This window comes from Trifolium pratense, linkage group LG5 (assembly GCF_020283565.1).
Source record: "Trifolium pratense cultivar HEN17-A07 linkage group LG5, ARS_RC_1.1, whole genome shotgun sequence".
Classification (NCBI taxonomy): Eukaryota; Viridiplantae; Streptophyta; class Magnoliopsida; order Fabales; family Fabaceae; genus Trifolium; species Trifolium pratense.
In genome coordinates, this window is record NC_060063.1 from 48,154,924 (window position 1) to 48,172,623 (window position 17,700).

Below are 17,700 nucleotides of genomic sequence, written 5' to 3' on the forward strand. Positions count from 1 at the left end.
ATAATTGATACAGTACATCACATGCAAATACAAATTCAACATAGCTAAAAACAAAAAGGATGAAACTGCAAACAATCTCACAGCATCCATGTTAATAGCATACAACGGCAATTGCAATATGCCTACAAATAATATAATATGATAAAAGTCACCAGAATGTCCATGCTTCCGGATCTGCAACGATGATGCCCAAATCATTGATCGAATCTGCAATTGATTGAAATCTACCTTTCAAAATGAACCAAACGAACACCGCAACAAGACGGACAAACAAACGCCGTAACAATGACGACCACCAACAAAGCGCCGCACTCAGACGACGAAATCACAAAACAAGAAAAACAAAACTAAAAAACTTAATTTATGTGAAATCACTTATTTAAATGGAAAGAAAATAAAAAAACAACTTAGAGGGGTGATTTTGGGTCAAAAATTGACCCAAAAACCACCCCTCCTTGGTGGATGATGAAGAAGAAAAGCAAAATAGGGTTAGAAGAGAGGGGGAGCGGCGGCTGTAACTAGAGTTCTTGAAGTTTTTGAACCAATAAGTGTTGGAGCATGGGAAAAAGAGGAGCATTCTCCAAGACTTCTCCAACATTGATTTTCCCATTATTGTAAACATGGATGATATCAATGCATTATACACCGCAATTTCTTTGAACGTTTTCAATTTCTGCATTCATTTCTTAGATTTATTGATATTGATTATTTTCTTTGACATTGATTGTTGGTCAATCTTTAAAGGGATCTGAATCATCGACAAGCAAGAAATTAAATAGATGATTTTGGTCGCGTTCTTATTACATGATTGATTATTTTGGATTTTGATTACATACAATCATAAATCAATCGAATCACAATATGGGATGGGTTGAATCTCCGAGGTGAACGACTCATCCAAACCCAGTAACACCCGATTCGAACCAACCACCCGAGTGTTAATAAAAATAAAAATGACAGTATAGTAATTTAGTGTTGAGGGGTATTTAAGACCCAAACAACTAACTTTTCCCCCATTCTCCATAACCATTTTCTGAAAACTAAATCAAACTCTCTCACCTCTCTCTTTTGTTCCACCACCATCACCCCAAACCCATATCACATTCCATATAACTCAGCATCAATCTTGCATGCAATTGAAGAAATAGATTCATAATAACAGCTAGCGTTAAGTGCCTTTGTTGGTTAGGAGGAAAAAAAAAAAGCAACCCTAATTTGTCGGCGCATTCACTCATCAATTTGACTGCCGGTAAGCATGCATTAGACACAAAAACATCTCAATTCAAACTCAAAAAGCGCTGAATGTTTTTAACCGAACTGTTCCCCATAAGGCTTCTCGAGCTACTTATTTGAATAACCTAGGCAACTAGAATCGAATCAACATTCAAATTTATTGCATTATACCCCTTCCTCTACCTCTTCCTCTCCCGCAACCATTAGTTCCCGATGCATTGCTTGCAGGTAGAGCCAATACTACTTTTATTCTTTCGACATTTGAATCATTTGCATTTTGATTGCAGATGCTAAAATTGTCTAGGTTATTCAATAAATTTGAATGGTGATTTGATTGTAGTTGCCTAGGTTACTCAAATAAGTAGGCCGAGAAGCCTTTATGGGGCACAATTTGGTTAAAAACATTCAACACTTATTGAGTTTGAATTGGGATGTTTCTGTGTCTCATGCATGCTTACCGACAGTCAAATTGATGAGTGAATGCGCTGGCAAATTAGTGTTGCTTTTTTTTTTCCTCCTAACCAACAAAGGCACTTAACGCTAGCTGTTGTTATGAATCTATTTCTTCAATTGCATGCAAGATTGATGCTGAGTTATATGGAAGGTGATATGGGTTTGGGGTGATGGTGGTGGAACAAAAGAGAGAGGTGAGAGAGTTTGATTTAGTTTTCAGGAAATGGTTATGGAGAATGGGGGAAAAGTTAGTTGTTTGTGTCTTAAATACCCCCTCAACACTAAATTACTATACTGCCATTTTTATTTGCATTCCTTGTTTATTAACACTAGAGTCACTAGTTGGAATCAGGTGTTACTGGATTTGGATGACTGACTGAACTCGTGAAATAAAAAAAAAATGATCAAATGAGAAAGATGGTCCATAAAGAAGAAATTATAAGAATAACATAGGGCAAAATACAAATATAAGACATCCACCGTAATGATTTATAAGCCAGAAAACTTCAAAATCAAATAAGTCATAAAGGCTAGATCAATATTGGAACAAATCTTAAAATTTGTAAATTAATCGACAAAACAACCAATGAAGCCGTAAATAATTTTGTTATTAAGGCCATTCAGTTCAATATAAATACACTAGCCTACCAATACCTTTTCCAATTGTCTTAGGGTTTGCAATTTCACACCAATTTCAACTTTTAGCGAATAGCTCACTGCTAGAAACATGAACCTAGTCGGAGAAGATAGAGTAGACTACTTGAGTCTAAACGTGTTGTCTGATGACTCACTCTTCTAGTACGTATTTTTCCATTCTTGTTACATACAATATCAATTCTGGATATATATCTTTCTTAGAGTAAGTATATATTGAGAAATTTTTTTTGAAGATTAGACATCTCATAATACTTTGTACTGTCTTATTCATGAACATATCTAGGAAAAATTTGAGTGTGTGTGTGATGCACCATAATTTAAGACAAATGTGACACTTGACACATAAATTAAATTAGACGTCATCACAATTCAATCCAGGTGAGATGAACCTTCAAATCACCTATTCATGAAACAAATTTTAGCTTCTTCCAAATAACACAAATACAAGCCACTCAAATCACCGGAAGCAAATTCTAACTTCTTTTTTAAACAAAATAATTTTTAGAGAATCTAAATCAAACGGGACTAAAAATGTTTTGAATTTACAATGTTAAATTAATTACATAAGGTTTGAGGGAGGATTAGTCTATGTAGTTGTGCGCAGAGATATCCGATTTATGCAGAAAAATAAAATAAAAGTGTATTGAATATTTTTTAAATTGAAAAGAATTTCTTTTTTTATAAGAAAATAACTATTAAAATCCACATTTGTATTTGTCACCGACAACAACAACAACAACAAAAAAGGAAGGGAGCGGATGTATTTTAAATCCACATATGTGTCAATTTTGTGTCTTAAATTTGTTTTTGAATAACATACATCTTTTATTTCTTTTTTTAGTATGCTTAATAAATGCCCCAGAGACACCGTTAGCATCACCCTTTCTTTTTTACCCTTAAAAGATTGAACCAAACACACAAAATTTAAAATATTACCTTTCCTTCCCCCCAAAACCCCCAAACCAAATATACCCTATAAAGTTGTACATATAACTAAGGCTTAATTACTTAATTGGTCCCTTAAAGACATTTATGGTTTCAAATTGGTCCCTTAAAGAAAAAAAGGGCCAAATTGGTGTTCCACTTTTCACCGACCGAGCTTCTTTCCCCTTTTCTGTGTTCCACTTTTCGCCGGAATCTGCCATGGCAACCATTTTTCGCCGCCGGTGATAGACCAGCCACCATACTTGATGACGGTAAACACTATCCAACGCTATGTATTCTCATAATCAATCTTCAATTTAATCTCCACTTATATTTTCGTTCTTTTTCTTTCATAGGTAAAATCCATACTACTTTAAAATTTTAATTAAAAGGAACCATTTCACGAAGCATCAATGCAAGCTAGTGGACTTCAATTTAAACAAAGGTATATTGATTTTGGTTTCAATTTTCTATTACTTTGTTTGTGTGCTGAAATTTGGTTGATCTCATTATTGTATCATGAATCGATCTGATTTATCATTAAGTACATAATTAGGTTATTACAATAAGGTTTGCTTGCTTGTTCTTGTTGTTGTAGACTTGTAGTTGTATTTTCTAGGTTTGTGTTGCATAAATAATGTAAAAGCAGCAGATTGTGCAAAAAAAGTAGTTTTTTTTTATCAGTAGCATTTTTATTTCTACTAAAAAATAACGCGCCAAACTTAGCTTGAACACTAAAGAGAGATATTACTAATTCCCATAGGTGAATCTCTTTGATGCAGCATTCACCTATGGAAATTAGTGTTAAAGCTAAGTTTTTGGCGCGTTATTTTTTTAGGCACTATTGGACACTAAATGCGAACAAAGTATAGTTTTGGCGCGTTATTTTTTTAGTTGAAAATAAAAATGCTACTGATAAATAATATAAACAGTTTATAATTATTGGATACAACAAAATAAACACGAGCCTCAAATAAAGTATGATTTAAATCTCTATGGAAAGAGAAAAAACACACAGAAACAGTTCAACCACAAGTATGCATAATACCAAATTTTAGACTCACATTCACCATTTGTACTCAGGATCCCTTCCATTTATTCTAGATCTCTTCCTGACGCAGATCCAAATTCAAGTCAGGGAGTATTAGGACTCTCTTTGGTGATTCCTGACCAATCTGAATCTCAATTTGAGCACCGCTCCCCTGAAACATTTTCCTCACTTATATTTTCATCTCCACTTATATTTTCTCAATTTGACCAATCTTAATCTTGAATTTTATATCCACTTATATTTTGTTGCGTTTTCTTTTATAGGTAATATTGTTGCTACTTTAAAATTTTAATTAAAAGGAACCGCTTGAGGAAGCATCAATGCAAGCTAGTGGACTTCATTTTAACAAAGGTACATAGTTTTTGGTTTCAATTTTCTATTACTTTGATCTTAATGATGCTTTATTGTATTGACGAATATAAGCATGAAATTTGATTTGTTTGTGTGCTGAAATTTGGTTGATTTCATTATTGTATCATGAATGGGTCTGATTTATTGCCAAGTACTATCTAATTAGGCTATTACGAAAGATCTATGTCGATCCCACTTAGTGGGATAAGACTTGCTTTTTGCTGTTGTATTTTATAGGTTTGTGTTGCACAAATACTGTTAAGGTAGCAGATTGTCCCTTCACTGCACCGATCAAAACCATATTGATGCTCTTTGTTGCAGCATTCACCTGTTAAACTTAGTAATTTCTCTTTAGTGTTCAATCAAATTTTTTTTGCGCATTATTCTTTTTAGGCACTATCAGACACTAAATGTGAACATTTATTGCAACGAGATTCAAATTTTGGCTTGCTACGTTGTGGGAGTCTAGTCCCTTCCCTTCCGTTAGATTCAACCCCTGTGTAGGCTGTTATCGTTTAGTTTGCTTGCTATTGTGCATTGTCATTACTCATTACTCGAATGAAGGATTTGTCGTGATTTCCATCTTCCCTTGGGAAAGAAAAAACAACTCCTATGATTAGATATATTTGTCGTGTAACTGTTCTTTGCTCTTTTTCTTGAACAAATTCTGAAATTGCATGAAACAAACACACAATTCTGTAATAAAATTCTAAAGTTGATGATGCCAAACAAGGGTATGAACAAAAGCAACCTATATGACGAGAAGTCAAATTTACAAAGACAAAACTGCGTTCATACTTAATTAAATATGCCACTGATGAAAAATATAAATAATTCATAATTATTAGATTTAGCAAAATAAGCACGAGTCTCAAACAAAGTATAATTTAACAACCTGAGAAGTTTGTTTTTGAAACAACAACATAAATCTCCATGGAAAGAGAAAAACGCATAGAAACTGTTAAGCCACAACTCTACATAGTACCAAGGATCCCTTCTTAACACACATTCACCATTTATACTAAGGATCCCTTGCATTTCTTTTAAATGTCATCCTGACGCGGCTCCAAATTCAAGTCTGGAAGTATTGGGACTCTCTTTGGTGATTCCTGGCCAACCTGAATCTCCCTTGCAACATTTTCCTCACCTGTTGTTGAGTTTCCCCCGGATATGTTACTTGTTTCTGTTCCTGCTGCATTCAGATTTGTAATCAGGTTCCACCATTTCAGTCTTCAGAAGATCTGTATTAGGTTCCACCCTTTCAGTCTTCATATTTGTATTAGTTTCCGCCATTTCAGTCTTCATTGCTCTTTGAGCTTCCGAAGTTGTGTTGTCAGTCGTCTCCATTGCTTCTAAAGCTAATACAACAATTCTGTTGTCAATAGTTGAATCTGCTTTTGAGTTCTGCAAATTAGTTGAGTTTACCAATTTATTATCATCTGCTCTTTCATTGTCAAAACTCATGTGCAACTCAATTTCAGAATCACTTAAATCTTCATAGCATGTTCTTTGGCCGCGGTCCCTAAGATTATAGGCAATCTTCTTTGGTGTTGTCCCTGAAAGTTTGGATCATACAATAGCAATTTTATTTGTCAAAGTATTTGCGACAAAACATTATATAGCTAGCGTAAAAAATCATTTTTGTATAAGAAACATTTGCACAAACATTCATTAGCAGTTTGAAATTGGAATTGGATTCTCTACGGTAATTGTGTGATGCAGTTATTGATTTCGATTGTCTAGTCAAAATTAGTGTTATTAAGTTGATTTAGTTAATGTATAATTTGAATTGTCTGATAAACAAAATTAGTTTATATCTGTCAAAAACTTTCACAAAAACTAGCTGTTACAAATAAACACATGTTCTTTCTTCAAGTGACTATGAATTGAATAAACAAAAATGATTGATGAGGAAAGATATTATCCATGACAAATAAAATTCAAGCAATTAAGCACCAAATACACACACTAACAATCCACTTTAATGAAGTCTAAGTCTTAAAATTTCAAAATCAAGTAGAACAAATAATTATTAAATGCATATTAAAATCTCAACTATTTCATAAATTTCTAAAAATGAGCAAACATACCGTCAATTTTGGAACCAGATCTTCGCCTTATGTTTCTCATTTGTAGATTATTTGGACTCCTTTGATGTTTGAGCAGCGACAACTGAAAATGCGAATTTAAATATATGAAATACTGCGTAGAGTTGGAAAATCTTTTTGAAAATATGCAGTGAATAATTTAATGAAAGAATTGATCTAATAACAAGAATGAAAAAATACGTACCAGAAGAGCGAGTCATCAGACAACGCGTTTAGACTTGAGTAGTCTGTCTTCTCCGACTAGGTTCGCGTTTCTAGCAGTGAGCTATTGGCTAAAAGTTGAAATTGGTCTGAAATTGCAAACCCTAAAGTAATGAGAAAAGGTAATGGTAGGCTAGTGTATTTATATTGAACTGAATGGCCTTATTAACAATATTATTTATGTATTTGGAAGCTGCATTAGTTGTTTTGCATTAATTTACAAATTTTAAGATTTGTTCCAATATTGATCTAGCCGTTGTGACCTATTTGATTTTGAATTTTTCTGACTTATAAATCATTACAGTGGATGTCTTATATATGTATTTGGCCCTATGTTTTTATTATATTTTTTTCTTTTAGGACCATTTCTTTCTCATTTTTATTTCACTGGTTCAGTCAGTCAAATAATAAAAATTCACTAGTACCAAGACTTGGTACCAACACTTTTTATTTTTCATATTTACTGGAATGCATGAAGGAACACGACCTTACAGTTTGGCTAAACAAATTCCAATTTGGTTAGCATTTTTGAATTACTAGAGTAAGCATTTTCAGTAGTCCAAAAACTATGAAAAAGCATATTATGTGCTCATGTAATAGTTTTTCAATTACTTCTTATGCAGTGTTAGTAAATTCTAATTTCATGAGTAATGAAAGTATGTACACCAATTGTTCTTAACTTATACAATCATGAATTTACACTACTTAAGAATTTTATCACAGCTATTTGAGTGACTACCACTCAATATGTCAGACAATTTTAGGAACTGCAATCAAAGTTCAAGTGACTCAAATGCGGAAAGAAGAAAAATAGTATTGGCTCTATCTGGAAGCAATGCGCTTGGAAATGATTGTTGTGGAAGAGGTCCTAATAATATGCTGCCTCAAGGAAGAGAGGTTGATTTTCCAAAGTGGGAAAATCAGGGAAGTCGACGCCCATATTCTCGTAGACCAAGAAGAAATATACAAAATCTGCTACAAATAATTGCGGAGGACCGAAATCACAATACTAATTGCTTATTTTGTGGAGATGGTGGAGAAGGAGAATTTATCAACGGTGTTAACTGCCCCTCCACTTATCATACTTTTTGTGTCGATAAACAGGTTATTGAATTATTTTATTTTAGTTTGTTTTGCAACGTAGATTGATGTATTTTTGAAGTTGCACATAAATAAATACACAGTAACTAATGAATTATGTTTCCTTTTTATAGTGTATATTGCAGGGGATACCTCCACAAAATTGTTATGTCCTTATTGCATATGCAAATATTGTTGAGACATTAATCAGTATTTAGTCACATTTCAAATTAGCAACATGTGTTGAACCTTGGGTTCAAATTCACAAAAGGTTCAACACATGTTGCCAATTTGCAATGTTTTAACCATTAAAGAAAGCTTACACTTCTCGTGGCATTGGCAGCACGTGACTAAATATTGATTAATGACTTCACAATATTTGCATATGCAATACGGACATAACAATTTCGTGGAGGTATCCCTCTGCAATATATTCTATAAAAAAGAAAACAAATAATTCATTAGTTACTCTGTATGTATTTATGTGCAACTTCAACAAATACATCAATATATGTTGCAAAACAAACTAAAAATAAAATCAATTACTTGCTTCTCGACACAAGAAGTATGATAAGTGAAGGGGCAGTTAGCACAACCGATAAATTCTCCTTCTCCAAAAACTAAACAATTAGTATCGTGATTTCGGTCCTCCACAATTATTTGTAGCAGATTTTGTATATTTCTTCTTGGTCTACGAGAATATGGGCGTCGTCTGCCCTGATTTCTCCACTTTGGTAAATCTACCTCTCTTCTTTGGGGCGACATATTAGGACCTCTTTCGCAACTATCATTTCCTGGCGCATTGCTTGCAGGTAGAGCCAATACTATTTTTCTTCTTTCAGCATTTGAGTCACTTGCACTTGGATTGCGGTCCCTAAAATTGTCTGACATCTTGAGTGATAGTCACTAAAATAATTAGTGCAAATCCATGATTATATAAGTTAAGAACAATTGTAGTACATACTTTCATTACTCATGAAATTAGAATTTACTAACTCTACACAATAAGTAATTGAAAAACTATTACATGAGCACATAATATGATTCTTCATAATGTTTACACTACACCAAAGTGGAGAAATAACAACGCCTCTTTAATAACGCTTATTTTCAAACGCGCTGTCTAAAGTCCTAACCTTTGAGTATGTATCTAGTAAAAAAATATTACATCTGAAGAAAATATATGTTTCACCTTAGAAAGCGCTATCTGAAGTATCTTCCTGGACAATGCTCACCAATAAAATATAACGCTATCTCATGTACAACCTTTAGACAGCACTTCTATTTCTTCTGAAGCCCTCTCCCTCTCAGTGTATGTCTTCCACAAGTGCACAGTTCGCAATGGCATGCGATTAATTCTTGTATTTTTTTCTTACTATAATTAACTATAAAATCCTTTCTTTCTGGCACATCTCAAATTTCAATATAAATCATTATCAGGTTAGGTTGATTAGGCCAAAAAGAAGTCAATGGCTCATTAGAGGCAGAAAATGCATGGTTTAAATCTGATTGTCATATCCTTGTTTTTACCATTCATGTTATTACTTAAGGAATTAGTTTTTCCTATTGTAAGTTAAATGTCTCTTGTGTAAAGTAACTTTCAATTTAATATTTTTCAATCATCAACGGTTTATTGAATATACTAAAATCCTTATATTATTAGACTATGCTTTGGCTATTCCAAATTGGTAATGAATTTTTCATGAATTGGGTCACTATTTATTATTTCTATTCCTGTTTAATTAGGCTGAGGTCTTAAATTGTGGATTCGTGTTGACACATCTGGAAATTCATAGGTCATTGAATTTGGAACGCGATCGTTCGTAGAAAAGCAGACTTGTTGCCCTTACTAGGAGGGTTCAGAAGGTGATGTTCATTTTATGGTTATTATTTCTTAACGGTTGAAAATGACAATTGATAGGTACCATGTTTGCCGAGCCAATATTATGGACGTGTATTTATATATTCAGGTTAGAGTCGAAATAAAGCAACTTATGGATGATGACGGTGATATGGCTGAAATGTACCTTACGGAGAAGAAAAGACGGATATAACTGTCATTTGATGGAGATCAGTTTATGCTTGGATATAGATCAGTCACTCCTGTTTCAACACCACCTGATTTTAGAAGGCTTGATAAGAGCTTGAGCATTGCTAGGAGTGTACACAAGAGGATGAGAAGTAGCGAACGTAATGCAGAAAATATAGAAGAGCTTGAGATGTTGTTAGAAACATACTTTGATCAACATTAACCCTTTTCTTTCCAACTTTACCACATTTTATCTATCACTGTTTCCCTTTTCACGTTTCAGTTAAAAGAATACATTGATGACATGGAAGATTTCATCAACATTCAATTACTCGTGCTTTTTGTCTATATTTTATATCATCATAACTAAACCTTGATGTAAATGTGTTGAAAGTTGAAACATAATTGTAACTTGACTACAGGAACTATAATTCATTGAGTTAAATAGTGTATATCTCATTAACAAAACTTGAAAATAATTCAAATTTTATGACCGCAGAGCTAGCTAAGCAAGTAATTAACAACTCTATTTATACTTGCAGGGACCCTCTAACATTGAACTTGAGGGAAAGCTGTTGTTTCCTCTTATTGTGGGTGAATTATGTGCTGTTCATTAAGTTAATAAAGAAGCACCAAAGCTCGATTACACTACAGGCAAGAGTCTTCTACAATAGGAAAATGAAGCACAAGAATTAGAGGTTTACCTAGAAACAGAATCACTGATAGGTAAATTTGTGAACCTTTCCTTGAAGATAATGTTATTGAAAATAACTTGAATTAAATTGTTTTAAGTTTTCACATGCTTGGTAAACATTAAAGTCGCAGATAGGGACACTAGTTAATAATTGGATCTTCTAATTCAGCTCTCAGTTTTCATATAAGATATGGTCTTGGTGTATTTTATCACATTTACATTGCATAATTATTGTTTCTATGTTTCATTCTTCTGCAAATAATATAATTAGTGGATGAGAAATATCTCATTTTCAACTTCAAATAATATAATTGATATTCATGTATTATTTTTTATTAGATACTAGTCAGGACACCTGTGCGTGACGCATTCTTCAGAGTACATTATCCATACACCAAGAACTTTATTATTATGATTTTAACCAAAAATAGAATTTTGTTAATAAGCGGGAAGGTCTAAGAAAAGAGGGGGTATAACGAGTTTGAGTGAGAAATTGGTGTCGGAGTCATGGTTAATGAAGAACCAGAGATGGTGGGTGGCTTTATGATTAGCTTATGACGTTAATTGCTCAGTAGTGCTTCGCCGCTACCGTAGCTGGCGGAAATAGCTTAATGGTAGAGCATAGCCTTGTAATGATTACTGTATTATGTCAAATGACTATTGATGAGGTACTGTTATTTTATTTGATGCTTGTTTGGTTTGTTTTAATAGACTGGCTTAAAGTGTTGTAGGCAGAATCAATACACAAACTTTCAAGTTCTGACACAAATATGAAGGATAAGGTGTTGGTTAATAGAGGACAAACAATAGTATCAATTGTTAGTCAAGAATAACAACAAACCAATGTTAAAAAACCACAAGAGGGACACCATATTTACATCTAACTATCTTAAAGTATTAGGTATATGAGTCACTTATTTTATATAGACATTTTTTATTTTGAAAAAATGCCAATCAAAACATACAATTAAATTCAATTAAATACCCTTTTCTTTCCAACTTTAAATAGCGTTTGAGGTTTTTTTTGTACATAAACAAATCTCTACTTGTACAAAAAAAACCTCAAACCCGGCTATTTAACCAACCCCTCAAGATACAAACAAGCTTAGTAATCTTTGAAATAATAGTCCAAATGATTAGATATAAAACACTAGGAAACTTTGTCAAAAAAATCACTAGGAAACTAGTTACATGTCTCTGACAAACCAAACAACCAACTCACATGAAAAAAATTCACAGCCCATACAACCAAACAAATTAGATGTTTTCTCTCCCGACCCCCCGCCTTTTTTTTATACCTCAAAAATTTCATTTTGCTCCTTGCGGTTTGAAAAAATTTGGCTAACTTATTTCGGTTTATACAAACCGAAATTATTAAACATGGAAAAAAAAATTCGGTTTATACCCCCAAGGGCAAAAACGGAAATTCAGGGGGTAGAAAAGAAAGGCGAGGGGTCGGGAGAGAAAACATCAACAAATTAACTCTACAATTTTACAAGTCCAAAACTAACAAATTCCAGTAGCAAAAATTTACCTATGCGATGTAAAAGATAATGAAAACCGAACATCATGGGATCTCATACCATGCCACAAGAGACCCGCACAAAGAAAAATGAACAATATTTTCTTCATTTCGAGTTCAACATCACAATCAAGAGTTTGTGCTGACGAAAAATCACCACCTGGTACGGTTGCAACTTACAACAAGCCAGTCAAACATTCAAATCCACATCAACTAGTGGTCTTCTATACAAACTTTTGTATAATCTTGTTGCTCGAGGAAACATCAACATGTTGCACGAGGATATTATTTTCTTCAATGGTTCGATTTTAACCGCATCAAAACTATACTTACCCTTCCACATTTCAACAAACTCCGGACCGGATGGAATGATTAAGTTTTTAATCTCCAGGCTGCGTAGGAATTGCAACATGTAGTTATCATAATAGTGACTATGAGAATATTGTCTATAAGAGCAAAGGTACTACAAAAGTAACTACTATAAGTTTGGTCAGTTTTTTTTTTATTATTATTATAAATTTTTCATTAATCATAAATATTGGAAATTGTTAGCAACTTACGGATTCAATTTCTGCCATTAATAAACGACAAATTCCTTTGCCTCTATGTGCCTCATGTGTTGCAATAAAAGGCATTTCTGCAGAATCTCTCCCGTTAAATCTATAGAACCATGAAATAACAATGTGCATCACAATATTTGTCAACAAAACTATACATTTGTATATAAAATATTAAGTATTAACCCTGGTTGAATAAGTATCAACAAGTGGAAACAAGATATACTCATAGTCATATACCTAATAAGAGTTGCAGCAATGACCGCGTCATCTTCTTCGATCACAAATGCATAAAATCGATGAAAATTAACTCTCGTCAAATGGGACCTAAACAATCAAAGTTTAACATTAGAGATAAAAAAAATCATATTGTCAATAATAATAAAAAAAAAAGTTGAATTAGAGGAATGTATAGTACACATTGCACCCTCATAGTGCTCACCTGCAACTATAAACAACATTTTCAACAACATTCATGCCGGTGTGTGTGTCTATAATTTTCTCAAAAGCTCCACACATCAACGTCCCAACATGTGCAACCTTTGAGTTGACTTCCATAGGACGATTCATTTTGCGGACTATTCTCCAAGAATACTTCTCGTTAATATAATATTTGACACCAAGTGACATCTCCATTTTTTCATGTATCTTTAACAAGACAGTGTCAAAGTTATAAATATCATGCGAATAAACAAATCATAAAAACATAAATATAATATCATATTTTCCGCACAAATCATAAAAGGAATAATGAATGCATACCAGTTTGCAATTTGGCTCACAATATGATTTTGAACACTTAAGCGTTTTAATCACAAACTCTTTTTCATTAGCTTGTAAGCACTCCCTATGAACTACAAAATCATGCGAAAAATAAAATAAAATTCAGCCAAGTCGTCAATGGTTATGGTCATGAAAAACAAAAGTATAAAACTATTTCAAATTCAGTTGGCAAATGTATAATTTGAGTCTGATTTCAAGTTAACGTTTCAACCAGACCTCAAACTCATATTCTTTCAAACAATTTGTTAAGTTTATTAACTACTTGAGTCTAATCACTTGTTATAGTATATAAGTGATTTTTTTTGCTTCAGTTGCATAAGTGAATTTGAAATGTTTTAACTCATAAAAGAAAGCTTACACTTCTTGTGGCATTGGCAACATGTGGCTAAAGATTGATCAATATCTCCGCAATATTTGCATATGCAATAAGGACATAACAATTTCGTTGAGGTATCTCCCTGCAATATATACTATAAAAAAAAAACAATAAATAATTCATTAGTTACTTTGTATGTATTTATGTGCAACTCCAAAAAAATACATCAATCTATGTTGCAAAACAAATTAAAAAAAAATAAAAAATCAATTACCTGCTTATCGATACAAGAAGTATGATCAGTGGAGGGGCAGTTAGCACAATCGATAAATTCTCCTTCTCGTCCATCTCCACAAATCAAACAATTAGTATCTTGATTCCGGTCCTTAGTAATTATTTTTAGCAGATTTTGTATATTTCTTCTTGGTATACGAGAATATGGCCATCGTCTGTGCTGATTTCCCCACTTTGGTAAATCTACCTCTGTTTTTTGGGGAGGCGTATTAGGAACTCCTCCTCTTCCTCTTCTGCAACCGTCATTTTTTGGCGCATTATTTGCAGGTAGAGCCAATACTACTTTTTTTCTTTTAGGAGTTGAGTCACATGCATTTTGATTGCATTTCCTAAAATTTCCTGACATCTTGAGTGGTATTGTCGCTGAAATAAAAAGTCTTAGAATTAGTGAATTTTTATTATTAGACAGAATGAACGAGTACGAAACGATCAAATGAGAAAGAAATGGTCCAGAAAGAAGAAAATCGAAGAAAAATATAGGACCAAATACATATATAAGCCACACCTAAATGATTCATAATAAAAAAAATTCAAAATCAAATGGATCATAAAGGCAAGATCAACATCGAAACAAATCTTAAAATTTATAAGTTAATCGGCAAAAACCTAATGTAAAAACTCTATGCTAGAAGGTTGGGGGTATAATGCCTATTCGATTGTAGGTTATTCAATAAGTAGCTTGAGAAGCCTTATGGGGCACAATTTGGTGAAAAATATTCAACACTTATTTGAGTTTGAATTAGGATGTTTCTGTAGCTCATGCTTACCGGAAGTCAAATCGATGAGTGGATGCGCCAACAAATTAGGGTTGCTCGTTTTTTTAATTTTTCTCCTAACCAGCTTAGGAACTTAATGCTAGCTGATGTTATAAAAAATAGTACCGTTGGAAACTCAATGAATCTATTGCTTCAATTGCATGCAAGATCGATGCCAAGTTGTATGGAATGTGATATGGGTTTGGGGTGATGGTGGTGGAACGGAAGAGATAGGTGAGAGTTTGATTTAGGGAAAAGTGAGTGGTTTGGGTCTTAAATACCCCCTCAACACTAAATTACCGTACTGCAATTTTTATTTTTATTCGTTGTTTATTAACACTAAAGTCATTGGTTGGAGTCAGGTGTTACTGGGTTCGGATAAGTCGTCAACCTCGGAGACTCAACCCATCCTATATTGTGATTCGATTGATTTGTGATTGTATGCAATCAAAATCTAAAATCGTAAATCACATAATAAAAACGCGGCCAAAATCATATATTTAATTTCTTGCTTGCCGATGATTTAGATCCCTTTGAAGTTTGACCAACAATCACTATTAAAGAAAATAATCAATAAATCTAAGAAATTAATTGAAAATGCTAAAATCAATTGCGGCATATAATGCAGTGATATCATACATGCTAACAATAATGGGAAAATCAGTGTTGGAGAAGTCTGGGAAAACGCTCCTCTTCCCATGCTTTAATGAAATTAAATCAGTGTTAGATAAGATTATAATCTCTTTATAGTGAAAAGAGTTACATTTGGCTGGCTTGTTGTTGACTTATTTTAAAGGAAAGAAATAACATGTTGTTTGGCCATACAGAGTCGATGATAGAGTCTTTTATTGATAAAGTTAAATTTCATGTTTGGTGGTGGATGAAGTGTGAAGAAACATGTTAGTTTCAATTAGAATCTTTGGTGACCAAATCCTTTAACATTTTTCGGGATTGAGATAACTTATATTTTGTTTTTGTTGGACTTTCTGTCATGAGTGCAATTTAGTCTTTTTTTTTTTTTGTTAAGGGATTTTGTCTTTTTTAACACTATATTATTACATCATTTTTCCTTTTACGCACGCCTTGTATTTGATCGATTTTTATTATATTTTATTTACCTTCTTCAGAAGAGCTTAACGTTTTCCTAATTTTTGTTCCCGTCTCCTTAGAAATCAAGGACAGAGTAGTACAACCCTATAGAATATATCATGTTCAAGTAAGGTCGTAACGGTTTCCTAATTTTGTTACTACTATAGTTTCGTTGGGATTGACTTATTTTTTAGCTTATGTGAAATAGTTTATGCAAATAAATAAGTTTTGTATGTTTTTTTTTTTTTGAACAACAAGTTTTGTATGTATTATTATATGTTTTTCAAGGTAGTTTACGAAAAAAAAAAAATTCTAAAGATACAATTTTTGTTAGTGAAAATTATGAATTGACATAAAAGTTTATGTATTTGCATAAGCTATTTTCGATCATAAGCTAAAAAATAAGTCAAATCCAAACCAGTCATATATAATATTATTTGTTTTTCATAGAATTTTCAAACTGTTTGATATTTTTGTTGGCTTTATTCCAATTATTTTAAGATAAATTATTATATTAAATGTGAGCAAAGTAGCTCTCTTCACTCAAATCGTAGCTACAGGGACATTTAATTTGTTGGGGTGCAAGTTTGAATTTACATTAATGTATCATCTAATAATATTGTTAAAGAATGCTATTTTAGGCACTCAAATGGGGTGGTGAGTTATTCTGTCTCTTAAAATTTAAATTTAAATGATATTGTTTTCGACAAAGTTGTCGGAACCGGACCGATCATTGAACCGGCGAGCTTACTGGTTCAAGGTTCAATTGGTCGGACCGGGTTCAACCGGGGTCGAACCGTTTTTAATTAAATATATATTTTAATTGATATATGGACTGGGCAATGGGCTCAGAGACATATCCAGCAAGCCCAATTAATATAAGAAGGAGGACAGGCCCAAATCCAGTAAACCCTAAACACCCACTAGGCGATACGAAGCCAAGGCGTGACTAACGATCACGTGACAACGCCCAGAAGCTGAATTCCGTATTATTATAAATATCTTCTCCTTCCCTGCGTTAACTGTTGACTTGAGAAGGAAGAAATCAACTTCCCATAACCGCCATAACTTAGAGACCAAGGCTATCATCCCTACTTTCATGCTGTACTAGCGAAGAAGACGCTAAAGACCGAATTTCTAGGAATCTTAGCTTGGAGAAGAAGACTAAGCGGTCTATAAATAGCTTCATACTTTCATTTGTAAAGGATCTTCTTCTGACTTATAAAATTCCCAGGGTTGTTGGGATTGAACCAAGTGTAATCACACCATTTAATCAATAATACAACCCCTTTGAGTTTTTACCAGAACAATATATAAATAAAAATATATGAATAATTGCTCAATATTTCACAATTTCACACATTAAAAATATAAAATATCACAAGTCAAAATAAAATTAAATTTATAATTCAAACTAAATTAGAAATTATATAATAAACTAAATTCAATAAGACAAAATAGCACCATAACATCAATTGACAACATATTGCCTTCAAAAAAATCAATTCCTACGATGAAAAACAAACTTTTCCTATTCATACGACGTGTTGTTTTGTTTCAATTTTTTTTTAAAAAAAAATAAAAAGTAAAACGACTTTGTTTT

General features: G+C 32.9%; 1 long non-coding RNA gene across 6 annotated transcripts; it reads left to right on the top strand.

The window, feature by feature from the left end:
- The first annotated feature begins 556 nt into the window (after positions 1–556).
- On the top strand, positions 557–11,498 carry LOC123884884. 6 transcript variants are annotated; one of them, XR_006801009.1, is made up of 6 exons: positions 3,428–3,539; positions 3,624–3,712; positions 4,351–4,669; positions 9,805–9,924; positions 10,029–10,813; positions 11,121–11,498. It is a non-coding gene; the product is annotated as an uncharacterized LOC123884884 (long non-coding RNA). The 6 variants fall into 6 exon arrangements; XR_006801005.1 differs by having other exon boundaries at positions 4,389–4,669; positions 11,121–11,495; XR_006801006.1 differs by having other exon boundaries at positions 4,389–4,669; positions 9,855–9,924; positions 11,121–11,494.
- The last annotated feature ends 6,202 nt before the right edge of the window (positions 11,499–17,700 follow it).